At 37.8% G+C, this 17,985-nt stretch overlaps 1 long non-coding RNA gene across 1 annotated transcript; it reads right to left on the reverse strand.

The window, feature by feature from the left end:
- Positions 1-4,299: 4,299 nt before the first annotated feature.
- LOC107974484 (uncharacterized) lies at positions 4,300-15,623 on the reverse strand. The gene is made up of 3 exons (XR_001717292.4): positions 14,422-15,623; positions 4,769-4,910; positions 4,300-4,506 (listed from the first exon to the last, which is right to left on the reverse strand). It is a non-coding gene; the product is annotated as an uncharacterized LOC107974484 (long non-coding RNA).
- Positions 15,624-17,985: the final 2,362 nt, after the last annotated feature.

A 17,985-nucleotide genomic window follows, 5' to 3' on the forward strand; every position in this document is an offset into this window, starting at 1 on the left:
GAACAGGTTTTTTAGTAGATAGCAAGGACTGAGGTCTAGAGAAAACTTAGTACCCTTCATCCCTTTCCCTCCTCTCAATTTCCACGGCCACTGTCCAGATTCATATTTTCTCCTATGATAGCAAACAGCAGTTAGCTTCTCATTACCTCCAAATATGCCCGCCCCTTTTTTTTGCACTGTGAGATGCTTTATTACAGTGAATTAAACTGCTTACCAAACAGTGATCTTTGTAAGGAAGGATTTTTTCCCTTTTTAGATGACATGGAATAACTGTGCATATTTATGTGATCTGTATATACACAGTGATATATATGTACGGAGTGATATATCAATACATGTATACAATGTATAGTGACAAAATCAGGATATTTGATTATTAGCATATTTATTAACTCAAATGTTTATCATTGCTTGTGTTGTGTACATTCAAAATCCTCTCTTCTGGCTTTTGGAACCTATACACTAAATTATTGTTAACCATATTCACCCTACATGTGTTCTAGAAAACACTAGAACTTATCCTCTAATCTAGCTGTTTCTTCGTATCCGTAAACCAGCCTCTCCCTATACACATCTCCCCTTACCCTTCCCAGCCTCTGATAACCACAATTCTACTCTCTACTTCTATAAGGTTTTTTTTTTAGCTTTCACATATGACTAAGAACATGCAATATTTATCTTTCTGTACCTGACTTATCTCATTTAATTGCTCCACATTTCTTAAATCCAATTTACCTTCTACACTTCTCCTAGGAAAATTTCTAAAACTGATCTGATCGTGTTTAGATATTCTCATGTTTAAAATCCTTAAAATTTCTAAACTCCTGGGCATCACATCTGAGGTGTTCCATGCCCCATGTCTTTCTTGTGGCCCTTCTTTACATGCCAGGAAGCTGTGTGTCAGTCACAGGTTTAGCATCCCTGATCTAAAAATCTGAAATCCAAATTGCTCCAAAATCTGAGCCTTCCTGGACTGTGATGCAAGCAAGATATAAACTTCTAATCTGTTGAGCCTTTGCATGTTTGTTTCTATTTGCTATCACAGCCTAACCTAATATATCTCCCAATAGAAAAAATCTTCCCAAATGTCCCTGATGACTAAATCATGTAGAACACGGGGCAAATTAAATCTTTTTGGTAGATAGCAGTCAGGGCAACCAAATTGGCTAACCTACTAGATCATTTATTGCCATAAAGTCTCCAAATAGACATAAATTACTTACTTATCTAGCAAAATAAAGATAGTGTCATTATACACTGCCTCCCTGGCCCCCACTCCTAAGCAATAATCTTTTTTAAATGAAAGTTTTTGTTAAAAAGTGCTCCAACAATCTGAAACATGACAAGTGGAAAATTCCACATGTAAGTACTAGATACAAACTTGGTTTCATGTACAAAATTATTAAAATGCATAAGATTATTTTCAGGCTATATGTATAATATGTATGTGAAACAAATAAATTTTCTGGTTAGACTTAGGTCTCAGCCCCAAGATATCTCATTATGTACATGCAAATACAAAATCCCCCCAAAATTCTGAAATCTGAAATACTTCTAGTCCTAAGCATTTTGGATAAGGGACACTCACCTGTATAGCCTATAAATAAGAATGTTCTTACAAAATTATATGGATGATGGTTTATCTCAAATTTAACTTTGTTTTAGCTAAGAATTATGTTTTTAATAACACAAATCACTGTGATGACAGAAATATATAGCTGATGTAATGTCCTGAACATAGAAGCTGAGAAATGCATATAAAAATCAGAGGAGTGGGGAGATGTTGACTGGGTAAGCAGCCCTTTTTTGGTTTTATAATATACCACATATAATGTTCTATAGATATTTTAAATTCAAAATAGACTTTTAATATAAAATATGGGAACATTCTTCTCCAAAAACCCATTATCAATATATTTCTGTTATATAAAAAGATAATCACAACATATGGGAAATCTCACCATCCTATTAAAATTTTCCATCTTCTCTTGAACACATATCTCATATTTATATATACTTTTCTTTGGTCAGCGTGTATTGCGCGTGTACTTTGGGTGGCCCTGTGCTGCATCAGCTGGAAGGGATCCAGAGAAAAAGACAGAGCCCTCTTTGAAGACATCCAGAGAGAGTAAGCTCCTTATGATCCTGTGATTGGTATTTCCATGGTGGAGATCTGATAGCTGCATAGGAAAACAGTTGAAGAAAGTGGGAGGGCAAAGATACTCAAGAGGAGCGGGTATCAAACGGCAAAGGCCTGAGGGCATGGAGAGTGGGTATGTTTTAACTGACACATGGCTTCCTAGCATGTAGAGAGCTGTATTTGATTTAGTTTTGCAAACGAAGTTCTCTTAAAAACAAATGCAGCACAATGATGCAAAGTTACGAGAGGTATTATTCCTTTAATGAAATTACAAGTGTTGAGTGTTGGACATTTACTCAGAAGCAGCCATCTCTTACTGTCTACACATACAGCCTCTGGAATCAGACCGCTTGGGTTTTAATCCAGCTCTACCATCTACTAGCTCTGTGACTTTTGGATAGTTACTTAATTTATCTGAATCTCAGCTTCCTCATCAGTAAAATGAGGATAATAGCAGCACCTATTTCATCAAGTTGTTGTGGAGACTATACTAAGTTAGATACAAGTCAAGTGCTTAGACCAGTGACCGGCACATAGCAAATGTTATATAAATGCTATCATCATTAAGCACTATACATATATAATTGCATTTATTATTTACAACCAAGCTGTGAGGTAGTTATTATTGTGGTCATTTTACAGATGAGCAAAACACCTTTAAGGAGTTTGGGGAATCTGGTCAAGGTCACTTATCTAGAAAATGAAGGAGGAGGCTTTGACACAAGGTGTGGCTGACTACTGAGTATTACTTCTTTTTTGAAAATTAAACTCTTAATTTTGAGATAACTGTAGCTGAGCAGTATTTTTAGCCCTGTCTGAATGGCGATTTATTTAAGAAATACAAGTTGAATATAGACTGAAATCAGCACTCTTTGAGCAAATATATATTTTCCCATACCCTAGTGTCTGTCAGCTCAGTTCTGACCTGTTAGGCCAGGCTAGTCTTAAATTCATTTTTCCTTCATCCCATGCACACTGGTGAGCACAGACATTCCAAGAAGCACTCAATCACAGGCCCAGGCTCAGAGGCAGGCCAGTCACTCACCTGATAGACATGTTTACTGAATTTTGAAATAATGACATATAAATCAATACAAAAATAAGCTTTTTCTTTATTGAAACAAACAAACAAACAAAAACCACTGCTGGCATAAGACAGTTACTGCTAGTACTGGGGTCTGGGGCTTGTTTTGACTTTCTTACCACAAGCTACAATAGAGGAGCTGACTTTTTAAATAGCTACTATGTTTTTGTTCCTTTGTAAGTTATTTCATTTAGTTTTCTTGCTAACCCTGCAAGGTAAGTAGTAGTATCCTCATTTTACAGTTGAAGAAAATGAGCCTCATGGAAGACAAGGGACTGATACCAGAACTTAGCAACAAACTTGGGTACACATCCAAGTCACATGGCTCCAAAGCCTTTGCTTTGTCTACTCCACTGAATTCTCTTAGATCTACATTCAAATGCTGTCTCATCCCCTTTGCTAATTGTATGATCTTTGGGTGATTACATAACCTCTCTGATCCTGTTTCCTGAGCTGTTAAAAGGGGAACAAAATGACATTCCTTGAAGCACCCAGTACAATGCCTAGCACAAATTTGGTGATCAATGAAATATTCTTATTAAGTTTCTTCCTTAATATTCATATTTATTTCTGGATTAAGAGATACTTAGTTGAAAATGGAGAAAGAACAATGATACAGATAGATTTTCAACTCCAGAATATGGTGAGATATTTCTAACTTTTCTTGGTGTTTCCCAGGGCTGCTATAACAAAATACCATAGACTTGGTGGCTTAAACAACAGAAATTTATTGTCTCACAATTCCTGAGGCTGGAAGTCCAAGATCAAGGTGTTGGAAGGTTTGGTTTCTTCAGGCCTCTCTCCTTGGCTTTCAGATGGTCACTTTCTCGCTGCGTCCTCACACGGCTTTTTCTCTGTGAATGTGTGTCTGTGTGTGTGTCCAAATTTCCTCTTCTTATAAGGACACTAGCCAGATTGGATTACAGTCCACATGGCCTTATTTTAACTTAATCACCTCTTTAAAGGCTCTAACTTCAAATAGAGCTACATTCTCAGGTATTAGGTGGTAGGGATTCAATGTAAGGATTTGTGGGGGAATACACAATTCAGCCCACAAAACATAGATTTTCCAATCTGGAAATGGAATTCTGTTTATTGACTAAACTATATTGGGGAAACCAACAGATGGATGCATTAAGGATTGAGCCAGTCTTGTGACTTGTACTTAACAAAACACACATTCCCGCAAATGGCAAGAACAGAAAGGCCGTTCAGTTCAGTAACGGGAGAAGAATCTAATGGTCAAAGTTATTCAGTTGCCAAATGGTCAAGTGGTGGTAATCTGTGACACAGAGAAAGAGGAAAAGAAATTCATCACTTACAGGTGGACCTGAAGACTGAGGAAGAATTTTTGAAAAATTTCTACACATGCGTTCCAATATTGGGTGGTATCAGTTATAAACAACTACTCTAAAGTAACTTCTACTTAATAGGTTGTGCTCATATAATTTGTACAATTTATTCAACAAATGTGTTTCGGCCACCACAGATATGTCCTGTACTAGGGCATGAGTACATGCAGTAAATAAAACCAATGATCTTACCTCCATGGAGCTTGGGGCCTCTTTGGAGATGCAGACAATAATTTGGTCCCAGGCAGGTATATGGGAGCCCATGTCAGAGGGGCTTAACATGGTGAGGTAGAAGAGGCAAGTCTCCTGTAGGAAGTGCTATTTCTCCTGAAGTCTGAAAAATGTTTATGGGTAGAACAGAAGTTAGGAGAAGGGAAGAAGGGGTAGTGCAAACAGAAGGAGCTGAAGATTCTAGCATCCAGGAGAAAGGGAGAATACTGTGTATCTGAACAATTAAAAGAAAGGCTAGAACATGGGATGCTAATGCAGGATGAGGGAATGGCAGAAGATGAGGCTGGAGAAGAAGAAAGGAGGCACATCACTACGAACATTTTAAGCCATAAAATGGACTTCATATTTCACTCTCAGACAATGGGAAGTCACTGAATGGCTTTAAAACCTAGGGAGACCTCTAAGCTTTGGGTGTTTGAAAGATTATCTTGGTTTAACTTGGAGAATGAATTGCAGTCAGGGGCAATGGAACCACAGCAACTGTATTTTGCCTGTTTTATTGTTATAGGATCTAGGATGTTGGGAAGGAACAAAGAAATTCAGGCATCTCTCCTGAGAACAGAAAGGGAGTAGAATGCTCCATCATGATGCTAACCACAAGAATTGACTTGACAGGACAGAATCAAGGGGAAGAACGTCAGTGAAACTTCTGGTGACAATCACCCACTTAGGTCTTTATTTTCCATTTTTGCATTTGTCATACTTTTCATAGTAATGAAACCAAATATGTTGTGTATAATACTGGATGTCAGCCTATACATTTGGTTTTTAAATTTGGGGAAGGAAACTTCTTTCCACTCGATTGAGCAGTTTCATCTTTGCAATGTATTTATTCTTTCTGAACTTTTGGGTAGTGTCCTCGTATTAGTCTGTTTTCATGCTGTTGATAAAGACATACCCAAGACTGGGTAATTTATACAGAAAAAGAGGTTTAATGGGCTCACAGTTCCACATGGCTGGGGAAGCCTCACAATCATGGCAGAAGGCAAAAGGTCTGTCTTGTGTGGCGGAAGGCAAAAGACCTGTCTTACGTGGTGGCAGAAAAGAGAGAATGAGAGCCAAGTGAAAAGGGAAATCCCTTATAAAATCATCAGATTTTGTGAGACTTATTCACTACCACGAGAACAGTATGGGGGAAACTGTCCCTGTGATTCAATTATCTCCCACCAGGTCCCTCTCACAACATGTGGGAATTATGGGAACTTCAATTCAAGATTATATTTGAGTGGGGACACAGCCAAATCATATCAGTCCTAGAAAATTCTTCAGGACTGGCTCTTTTTACTTTTTGGCAATTTAGCCCTCCTGGTCATGAACGAGTTGTCAGATTAGCTTCTCCTAATTTCACACTATGATGGGGAGAAGGAAATGCAGGTTTTCTGCTCTTAAAAGATTCCACATACTGTTTGGACCCTCCCGTGCATAGTGGAGGGAATAACTTTATTCATTCTGTGATTATCCAGTAGGAAGTCTTATCAGACAGGAGGCCCTCTGGAGGGTCCTAGCAAAACTGACCTAAACCTCAGAGCACTCGAGTGAACACCCAAAGTCCTCTGTGGAGAAATGAGGTAGAGTCTTGAATGGGAATATGTTGCTAATGGGTCATTAGTAATTTGAGTGTCTTTTCAGCTGGCGTCAAAACAGGCCCTATTCCTCAGTACCCGGTATCAAGAGAAGACAACTTTCAGAAGCCCATTGCCTAGACTTGGAGGAGGCTCTTAATATGTTTTTTCCACATTTCATAAATTCTTAGGATTTTTTAAATTTAATATCCTTTATGAACTAAGGTCAACAAAACTTTAATCAGTGAATATATTTTTGGTGCTGAGAGTTAGAACACTCCTCCCTTTTAAAACAAAAAAGTTTTTAGAATTTTGTTTTTAAATATATCTGGACATATGAAGAAAACTGAAGTTATCAGCCTTTTCAATTGAATCCTGACACTGAAATTGTCTTTTTAAACTTACTTTTGTGTAACTATCCTGGCTCACTGGCACTCTGCTCTGGAATTAAATTTCCCTAATTTCTGTCAACTTTTTGAACCTGCAACAGTGGGAGCATATAACATGCTGTATGAGTAACTGCACAAGTCATTGTTAGAAAAATTCCTACTGATAAGCCCTATGAGTTTTATCTGTAACTGTGCAAGTAACCTAAGTATCTTGTGGAATTAGAGGCAATAGTCTGTTTTACAAAGAGTAGGAGAGAGAGAGAAAGAGGTAGAGACAAAGACCAAGACCAGGAGAGGAAGAAGGAGAGAGACAGAAAGGGAGGCAGAGGGAAGAAAGGAAAGAGGAAAGAAAGAAAACATTAGCATAATTTTCCAAGAATAGGCATCTCAGTGTCTTGCCTAGAAATCAAGGTCTTCCTCTCTGCTCAGAAGCACAGAAACTGTCCAGGAGGGGAAGCTCTAAGTAACGATAACAATAGAAACTGATTGGCTTGACAATGAGATAAGACCAGGTATGTTCCTGGCGACCCACAGTGAAGGAAAATTCGGTTTTTGCACAGTTTCACTGTGTGGAGAGAATATAGCACCATTACAAAACTTCTTTTAAAGAAAAGACACTTTGGGAATTGGCCTCATCTGTTTTTTTGTAGGAAGTTCAGATAGGAATAAAGGAAAGAAGAAAACATCTCCTTCCTTATTCCCCATCTGTTTATCTCACTATTTCTCATCCTCCTTACAGACACTCAGCTGGAGGTTCACAGATCCAGTTTCTTGTAGATTGCTCCTCAATGTTGTGGGTAATTTTAGGCAAAATATGCAAATTTCTTGTTTGGCATAAGGTTTTTCTTTCTCCTGCTAAAACAAAAATGTTTCCGCTACAAACCGTTTAAATACTTCGTAGGGATTTTGTCAGGATTAATGAGGCAACAGACAGTCACAGGTGATTATACTTATTTCAAGAATGCGTTATTATAGTATGTCTATTTGGCATTACATTGATTTTTTTTCAGGTCATTAGCTTATTAATTTCTACTAGACAGCAGAGCTGCTGTGTCTTGTTATTTTTGGAGTTAAAATGGTGTAATATTCTCAGAGAGCTAGACATCAACTTAGTGAACTGGAACTGGAGAATAATTTATTCTTTGCTACCATAGATGTTAATTATTTACCACAAGACAGAGCTGGGCAAGAAGAAATCTCAGAACTTTAGTTTGGATACAGACTTTGCTTTTTATGGTCTGTTTCAATCCCTTTATTTTACAGATAAGTAGATTAAAACAATTATGATTAAGTATCTTCTCTTATGTCACACAGCTGCTATTGATTGGTTTATACTTAGGAGCTAGAGCAAGTGTTCCCAGGGAGTACATTTTGTACTGAATATAGCTGTCTTTGTGAAGAGAAAAATAACAAGATTTATAGGTACTGAAAGTTACCCAGAAATCTCACATTAGTCTAGGAAGAGGTATGTATTATGATGCTCAGGGTTACTGTGGCTTGATATAATTAAACAGATGTATATTCGTCTCCTAGAGTCTTCAAAATAATGATAGTGGTGATGATGACGATGATGATAGTTAGCAGTTTTTAAAGGCTTACTCTGCAACAGGAATTATACCTAGAGGTTTACACACATTATCTCATTTATTTCCCAAAATGATGCCATGAGGTTGGATCTATTATTTCTTCCAGTCTACAGAAGAAGAACCTGAAGCTTAGAGATATTTGGTAAATTGTTCCAACTTCACTCTGTAAGTAAATGTCAGATCTGACCAATATGATGCCACCCTATGCCTTGTCACAGTATTATTCTGCTATACGTTTGAGAATCTGCCAAATTTTCTTAGGCTCATTATCCACTACCACCATATTCTGACTTGTGGTGGAATTAATAATATTTCTAGAAGAAATATTTGCAATATTTAAGCAAATTTTAGAATTTTTATACTAGAAATAAGATCTTGGACATAACGTAACTATATGTCTAGGTGGTGCTAAGTAACAAGACTTTCTGCACTGAGTTTTAGAATGAAGAATGGGAAGGAAAGCTCTTCCTAAATAAAGCAGGAAACATGGATACCAGCTTACCATCTGTAACCAGAGGTGTTTCTTAATCTTTTTCAGATCAGTTGTACAAAACTTAAGACAGCAATAATGGTTTTTATAGAATGTTCTCATGACGGTTAAATATTAAGATGTATGTGAAGTACATAGCCCAGTACTAGAAAGATCTGGCGTCTCTTCTGATTATTTATTGCCTGTGCCGTACCAGTTAATGTTTGGAATATCAGTACTGTATTCAACAGATATCTATTTGATATCTAGTATGTGATTGGGTCAGTAATAGGCCCTAAGGGGACAGTACTATTTTTATCTTCATGGTGCTCACTTTCTAGTTGAAGGAGGTAGAAAAAATAATTATTGCAGGTAGTGATAAGTGAAACAAAAATAATAAGACAGGATTGGGGTAGAGTGACATGAACTGGGGAGAAGGAAGGATTCCATGAGATCAGTTGTGAAAGGAGGCTTCTAAGGAAGCAACACTGGAGTTGAGAAGGGAATAAGAAAGAGCCAACTACCTGGAGATTGGTAGAAGGATGAAAAGACATGCACAAGATTTGAAGAAGAGTTTATGAAGGTGAAGGCTTCCAATGAACTGAGATTTCTACATCATGGGGAGGGTAATAAAAATGCTCTTTAAAATATGTCAAACAAGATATCTGTATCTATGTCTACATGAAAGTAGAGAGGAGACAGAATAGCTGATGCAACAGATGACAGTGAATAATCGAGTATCTACAGCTTCTACAATGATCATCAACCAGGTTCTTTCTGCCCAACTGCAGCAAGTCAATCACTGAGATAATGGATTTTGCAAAAGAGAAGACTATTCATGAGGCAGCCAGTGAGCAGGTGAAGAACACGTCTCAACTCCACCTCCCAGAAGTTAAGGCTTAGGGATATTTATAGGTTATAGAAGTGGGGTCAGCTAAGATGTGGGAAAAGGTGATTGTCAGTGGGGGAAAAATGAAGCAATCAGTGATCTATGCAAACATAGTTGGGATTTACGGCATTTCATAGGACACATTTGCAGAAAATGATGGTATTATGATCTGAGGGTGGAATTTTTGGTCCTCTGATGTCAAAATGCTCTCCGGCATTTACACAGGCCCAGCTGAAGAGTCAACCAGTTTGAACTGGTCAGGAGCTGTCCCACATTCCTGAAAAATAACTGAAGTGACCATTACCATGGTGATTTATAAACGTTCAATTTATTATGCCGCTAATGAAGGTTAAGTTTCAGCGTTCAGTGGTGCAGCCTTCACTTACTGTGGCTTTCAGCTTCATGAAAAAAAAAAAAAAGAAAAGAAAAAGATAAAAAGCAGGTAACCAAAAGCAAGCAGGGCATGCTAAATTTGGCAGACCTAATCAGATGAATCCTCTGTTTCACAGTGCTATTTTGTTTATAATCTTCTTTATCCAGGAGAACATTATTTGAACTAAAAAGAACAAAGCAAGAATGGTCTGAAATCACAAGGGGTTCAGAAGAATGAAACAGATGATCTGGATACTTTTAGAATGAGTAATAATTATTAATCCCAACAAATGACATTCTTCAGTGTCTAAGCATTTTCTTTTGTGATTAAAGAGCTGCCGTGAACAAACCTGGAGGAGAACGTGATGGGTACCAGAGACCAGAAATTTACACATGGCTATGTTTTCAAAGGACAGGTCAAGATGGTGAGGGGAATGGGGCTAAGGAAGATGTTATCATATATAAATTCCAGAAATTGTACTGAGGTGACGTTGATATCCATCTGCAGCATAATTCTATGCTTAAATATTGAACCAATTATTTTTGAGCTCTTAGTAAGGCAAGGTGGTGGAGCCAGGATGGGTTCAATAAGAATTTCTCATGCTAAACTAACCTCTTTTTTGATAAAATTTCCAGACTTTAAAGTCAAGTAGACAAAACAATTCTAGATTTGAGTAGGGCATATGAAGAAAATATGTGGCTTAATAACTTGCTTTTTAAAGTTAACATTTTGAAATGGAATCTAAAAAAAAATGTTGATCTTATAGAATTAGAGAGTAGAGCAGTGGTTACTGACACTGGGGAGAAAATGAGAGATTGGGGAGGATGGGAGAGGTTGGTCAACAGGTACAAAGTTACAAGAAGATAGAAAGAAGTTCTGGTGTCCTTTTGCGTAATAGGGTGAAAATAGTTAACAGTAAGGGATTGTATATTATAAAATACCTTGAAGAGAGGTTTTGGAATGTTCTCATTACAAAGAAATGAAAAATGCGCAAGGTGATGAATATGCTAGCTACCCTAATTTGATTATTATACAACATATACATGTATCAAAGCATCAAATTGTATCCCATAAATATGTACGATACAATGTGTCAATTAAAAAATAGAAAACAATATAATTATGTGGTCTACAAAGAGAACATAATTGACTAAATGTTGATTGGGATTCACAGAATATTGCCAAAATATTTGTGACTTTGCTAACCACATGAAACAAAATGTTCACATTTAAATATATAAATAAGTTGATCTTAGTTGTATTTATGTAATAATTATTATCATCCATAATAAGCCATACATATTTTGCTAATTTTATTATTTCTGTCCATGACAAGTGAAGTTATTAATAAGATATTATAAAATTTGGCACATAAATTAAAATGTATTTGTTATCCTACTAACAGTATTATTTTAAATGGCAAAACTGTATTCCATATGTATTCCAACATGCCAAAATTTCATAAGTTAATTTACCAATATCCGTTTTTTGGACATTTAGATTATTTGCATTTCTTACACTTTTTTGAAGTATTCTAGTATGTCCTTAGGTTAAATTCCTAAAAGTAAAATTTCTGAGTTATGAGGATATGCCAAATTACCTTCCAAAAATGTGGTATTCGCCGGGTGCAGCGGCTCATGCTTGTAATCTCAGTGCTTTGGGAGGCTGAGGTGAGAGGATGGCCTTGAGGCTTGGAGTTAGAGACCAGGCATGGGCAACATAGTGAGACTCTGTCTCTACAAAAAAATTTTTTTAATTAACTGGGCATGTTGCTGTGCACATATAGTTCCAGCTACTTGGGAAGCTGAGACAGGATATCTGCTTGAGCCCAGGAGTTCGTGGCTGCAGAGAGCTGTGATCACACCACCGCACTCCAGCCAGGGCAACAGAGTGAGACCCTGACTCCAAAAGCAAAAACAAAAGAGCAAAAACGAGATTCCAATGTATACTCCCACCAATTAATTTGAAGGTGACCATATCCCTTCTAACTATCAAATACTGTCACTCATTTACATCTTTGCCAAATGTGGGGAACAAAAGAAATAAATAGTTTTTTTATTTAAATGTGTATATCTTTATTGTTAGTGAGGTTGAATATTTTTCATATGCTTATTGATCACTTATAGTATTTTTATTTGGTTATCAACTCATTTGCTTATCTGTTTTTAATATTTTAAAATATTTTCATTTTGTATGAGAATTATTAGAGTTATGACAGAACACTTACATTATAGAAGTGCATCCTGAAAAAATTATGCATTAAATGACATGATGTCCGGAATTGTAAGTAAAGTCACCTAGTAATGCGGTGGAGCCTGATGAAACAAGAATGGCTATGAAATGATATAATGATGGAAGATTGGGGAAGGGCTTCTAGAGTTTCATAATACATCCCTCTCTATTTGTGTCTACATATAAAATATCCATTACAAAAGGTAGACTAGGTCCTTGTAAAAATAATTTTATATGTTGCAAGCGCAGGAAGAAACTTTCAGTTTCAAGAGTTTAAGCATGTCAAATTGTATACTTCAACTATGCCATTTTATTTGTAATAACCCAAAACCAGAAACAGCCCAAATATCCATTAACAGATAAATGGGTAAACAAATAGTGATAATATCCATAGAACAGAATGCGACTCTGCAAGAAAAGAATGAACTATTCACATAAGCAACATTAATGAATATTAAAATAATTACGCAGCATGAAGAAAACAAGAATAATAAAAAACACTTTATAATTAAAATCATATAAAATTCCAGAAAATATTAACTAATTTATTTTGAAAAAAGGTAAATCAAGGGTTGCCTGGAGGGCAAGTGAGAGTAGGGAAAGATTATTAGAAAGGTATACGGGAGTAATGGATATTTGGATATGTTCATTAGCATAATTGTGACAGTTTCATGAGTTTATATGTATGTGGAAAGTACCTCAATTGTACACCGGTTTTTGTTTGTTTTTTTTTTTTAAAGAGACAGTGTCTCACTGTGTTGCACAGGCTGTAGTGCAAGGCTGTGATCATAGCTCACTATAGTGTTGAACTCCTAGGATCAAGGGATTGTCCCCCCGAGTCTCTCAAGCAGCTGGGACTAAGGGCATGCTCCACCAAGTGGAGCTAATATTTTTAAATATTTTTATAGAGATGAAGGTCTTGGTATATCATCCAGGCTGATAATCAACTCAACTGTACACCTGAAATATGTGTAGTTTATAGCATGCCAATTATGTTTCAATAGAACGTTAAAAATGACTTAAAGTCTGGATCTATTTTTTAAAGGAAAACATAAAGTTTCGCAACCCTATATTGACTCCGCCATGCCTTGGGAAAGGCAGCCCGCATCAGTGGCAGGAAATATTGGTAAGCAATAAACATCATCTCTATATGAGTCAACAGAAATGTTAGAGGGGTGACAAAAGCCACAGCCCTGGACTATGAGATCTCTCATTTCTCTATTTTCATTTTCTTGACTGGGCAGCAATGGCCTTGAGGTCATTACATGAGTAAACAAAACCTTATTTGCTCTGACAGTTATGTCAGTTCCAGGAAAAACACCAGCATGGAGTGCACCCACCCATGCTCATAGCCTTAGCCACTGAAACACCTATGGAGACACTGCAGAAGAGGTACCATTCTCGACCTTGATGCAGTCTCCTCCAGACCTCATTAATCACACTCAGTGTTTCTGCGCCAATTATGGTTTCAGCCTGGCCTCTTAACAAATGACACCAGAAACTTGAGTTTTGGACATCCAGGCACATGGTTCCTCTGCAGTGCCTGGAGTCTTCTCAGGGGTGCTAGGAGTTATGTGACATCCCCCGAGAAAAAGGGATTCATCCTTCTCCCCAGAGTCCTACAGAATGTCACAACAACTTTCCCCTCCTCAGGGTGAACTCTGAGCCTACAAAGAAATCCTGGCATTCAGGCCACAAATTAGGATCACAAAGTGAAATACTCTTTCCCAGGTGGGTTTTGACAGCAAAGCAAATTAGACCAAAATTGGAAGAAGGGAAAATTATTTGCAAATTGCCGGTAATACCCAGGCTAGAGCAATCTTCTTAGACAAGATTGGGTCAGGATCGTGCCTTAACTAGTCAGAGAGGAAGGAATGACATTCCCCTAAGGGCACAGACTATTTGTGATTTTCTCCAGGGAATGAGAGAGAGAACAGAAACATCTGCTTTCCTTTATTACACTGAGGTGACTAATATACACTATGGGGAATCTGTCAGGTGGTAGAGGTGAAATGGCTTATGCCACAGAAACTGGCAGTGACCTAAATCTGGCAAGGGTCCTGGCCTGCACAGGTTAGAAAGTACAATGCAGCTCCTTAAAGCTTCCCACTTACCTGGAATTTGTGGGGAACCTCTCCACTGTGGATGTTCAGATGTATGGAGTTCGATGCCTCCTTTACATTCACAGAGGCTTTCCTCCTGAGTTGTTATAGTGAATATGGAAGCCTTTCTCCAGCAGGCACTCTCCAGTGTTGATTGAGTCCAGGGCTTTCTGTTGAAGTGATTTCCCATATTTACCAAATTCACAGGGCTTTGCTCCAGTGCGAACGCTCTGTGATTAACTAAGGATGGAGCTCTGGCTAAAGGACATCCTATATTCACCATGCACATGAGGCCTAGCTCTAGTGTGAATTCTCTAGTGTTCAATGAAGCCAGAGCTTTGGCTAAAGAAATTCTCCACATTCACCACACGCATAAGCCTTTCTCCAGCGTGAATTATCCAGTGACAAATGAGATTGGAGTTTTGGCTAAATAATTTCCCACATTTGCCACACTCCTAAGGCCTTTTCTCCATTGTGAATTCCCTGATGTTGAACAAGTTTGTATTTGTACCTGAAAGCTTTCCTGGTTCACTGCACTTGTAATGACTTTTTCTGCTGTGAAAGGCCTCCCCACATTTGGTGCTGATGTGTGGCTTCAATCCAGTTGTGAGTGGCCTATGTTGGAGAAGGTACAGTTGCCAGGAAAATCCTTCCCAACTTTCCCACAGGCGAAAGGCCTTCCTGACACTTAAAATCTGCAGCCTTTCACAGAGAAAGCATTGTCCACGTCTCTATTCCATTGTGTTCCTTCTGGTGCTGGTGCATGTTTGCACTAAACCAGAATTGTTTCCCGCATGCCTCACAAGTGTACTATTTCTGCCCAGATAGCGTTCCTTGTTGCTCAGCCAGATACAAAATGTCCCTTAAGACCAGAACACACATCTCACAGGGATGAGCCTTCTGGATGAATGGACCTAGCTGTGACACTTTCTACTGAAACACTTCACTGAGGGTGTCTGCTCTCCCTTTGCTCCACACCAACAACCTGGCGAGGTTATACAGGCAAAGTTCTCCGCATCACGTGGCACAGCTCTCTCTGAGGCTCATCAAGGAAACTCCATTCCTCTCAGAAGTCATTAAAGGTCGGCTAGGTTCATAAAGCTCATACTGAGATGGCTTCTCTTTCTGTAGGTGGAGCGAGCTGGGACTTGCAGGTGACCAAGAAGGGGGATCCCGGAACCGGAATTGTCTCCCCTGGCGTTCCGGAAGTAGAAGCAGAGTCATTGCTGGGTGGCGCCAGCCCTCAGACTCGCCTCTTTGCAGTAGGAAGAAGGCCTCCCCACATATCTTCCCACACTCATCACCTTAAGCCAGACTCGGTGTCCAGTGAATATGACCATCTCTTGCCCATTTTCTAATGAATGTTTTCATTAATGAGTTATAAGAATGTGGTGGGTAAATCTATGGGCTTTGAACTAGTGAATCAACTTGGTTTCAGAATCTGGCACTGCTACTTACTAGTGAATTTAAGCAAGTTATTTCACCTCTCAGAGTGTCAGTTCCCTCATGCATACAAGGAAGATAAAAAATAATGTATACAAAAGTATTGGAGTAATTAATACATGGAGGACTACATGTAAAGGGTTTAGCATGATGTCTGACATATTAAGCATCCAATAAATATTAGTTGCTTGCAGAATTATTAGTAAAAGAGATTGTTTCTGAAAGCCATTCCAATTCTTAAATTTTATAATACCACATTTGAGGTCACCTGAAGTACGTGTATAAAATGTGTACATTTTTGCGATTTATTTTTTCAATTCCCAAATTAGAAGCGTAGAGATATCCTAGCAAGGACTCCAAGTGTGTAGATCTGTGAAAGATATGAACATGAAAGAACAGCTTATTTCAATAAACCCCCTTTACATACCTTGTGTGCTTGTTTTTAACAACAATAAAAATTGGAAAGATGATTAAGGAACTGAAAAACTAGAGGGTAAATTCTACAGTTTCCTTAATTTAAAGAGTAATTGTTTTTAATTCTGATTCACCTAAGAAGAAGGCATTTAACATGTAGGGCTTTCTGTATTTACATGTATTATATATTAAATCCTCACAATTGTTTGCAGTCATTATTATTATTATTATTATGCCCATATAATATGTTAATGTGGAAACTGAGGCTCACAAAGCTTATTAAATTGCCCAAGTTCCTAAAATTAATAAATGTATTTTGGGTTTGAACCTGTCTTCCGACCGCAAAATTCATGATATTTCACCACACTGTTTTCATTCAGCCTAACCTAGTCAGCCATGACCACATGGTGGTGTTTAAAGAAACAAAAAAATCTGAAGAAATAAAACAAACTTTTAAAGGTTTAAATCGACTTTCACTTTGAAAGAAATCTAGCCTACCTGTGCCTTAAAAGATAAAAAAGTACAATGGTAAAATGGAAATCTTTTAGAGAAAAAAATTACATAAGCTGATTGTCAATTAAGATTCCTGAATTGGCCTCTGTACTCTGGTTTATTAGCAGTGTTGAATAAGTGCTTTTGGACAACATTTAGATGTGAACATAGTCTTAAATTCTCTTTATTCCCATTTTTTAAAAAAAGTTCTTGAGAGTATTGCAGTACAAATTACATATTGACTAAAATTTTGTCCCTTTTGAAAATCAAGTTTATTTTTAAGTTTGAAAATTCATACCCATGATAGTAAAAGAAAGAGACTATTACAAGAGATAAGAAGACATAGTTCCTAAAATAGGTTATCAGTTAACTAGCACAGGGATTTTATGCTGGGAAGTTACTAAGCAAGGAAATGGCATGATATGCCTTAGTGTGATTTTGAAATAATCCCTCTGGCTGCTGTGGAAGAATGGGTGTAAATGGCAAGAGTGGACAAAGGAATACCAGTTAAAAAGTTATTGTAGGCCGGGAGCAGTGGCTCATGCCTGTAATCCTAGCACTTTGGGAGGCCGAGGCAGGTGGATCACGAGGTCAGGAGATCGAGACCATCCTGGCTCACACGGTGAAACCCCGTCTCTACTAAAAATACAAAAAATTAGCCAAGCGTGGTGGCGGGCACCTGTAGTCCCAGCTACTCAGAAGGCTGAGGCAGGAGAATGGCGTGAACCCGGGAGGCGGAGCTTGCAGTGAGCTGAGATCTCACCACTGTTATTGTAGTTGCCTAGCAGAAACATACACTACATTGTAGTAAAAATGACGATGGAAGGAAGTAGATAGATATGAGAAATATTTATGATTAGATAAAGGACTCAAAAATATTTTTGAAATGAGTGTGGTGTCTTGGTGTTGGTGAGGATTACTATGGGGTAGAAAGAAATATTGAAAATAAATCCCAGATTATTAAAATGGGGAAAATACAAATACCTGTACTCTGTTTTCCCCATGGATATGTGGTAGTCCTTGGACATCTGCACACTTATCAAGAGATCTTCATGTATTTCTGATCCAGTTAATAAAATGGACTGGAAAGCACTGATCTACTGCCTAGCATGGCAATGGTGCCCAGTGCCTGGTCCTCTGTAAATGATTCCTCAGACATTACTGAGGAAAGAATCTCTGAGCTTAGAGATATTTCAATCAAAAAAATTTCCAAAACTGAAAAGCAGA

This window comes from Pan troglodytes, chromosome 3 (genome assembly GCF_028858775.2).
Source record: "Pan troglodytes isolate AG18354 chromosome 3, NHGRI_mPanTro3-v2.0_pri, whole genome shotgun sequence".
NCBI lineage: Eukaryota > Metazoa > Chordata > Mammalia > Primates > Hominidae > Pan > Pan troglodytes.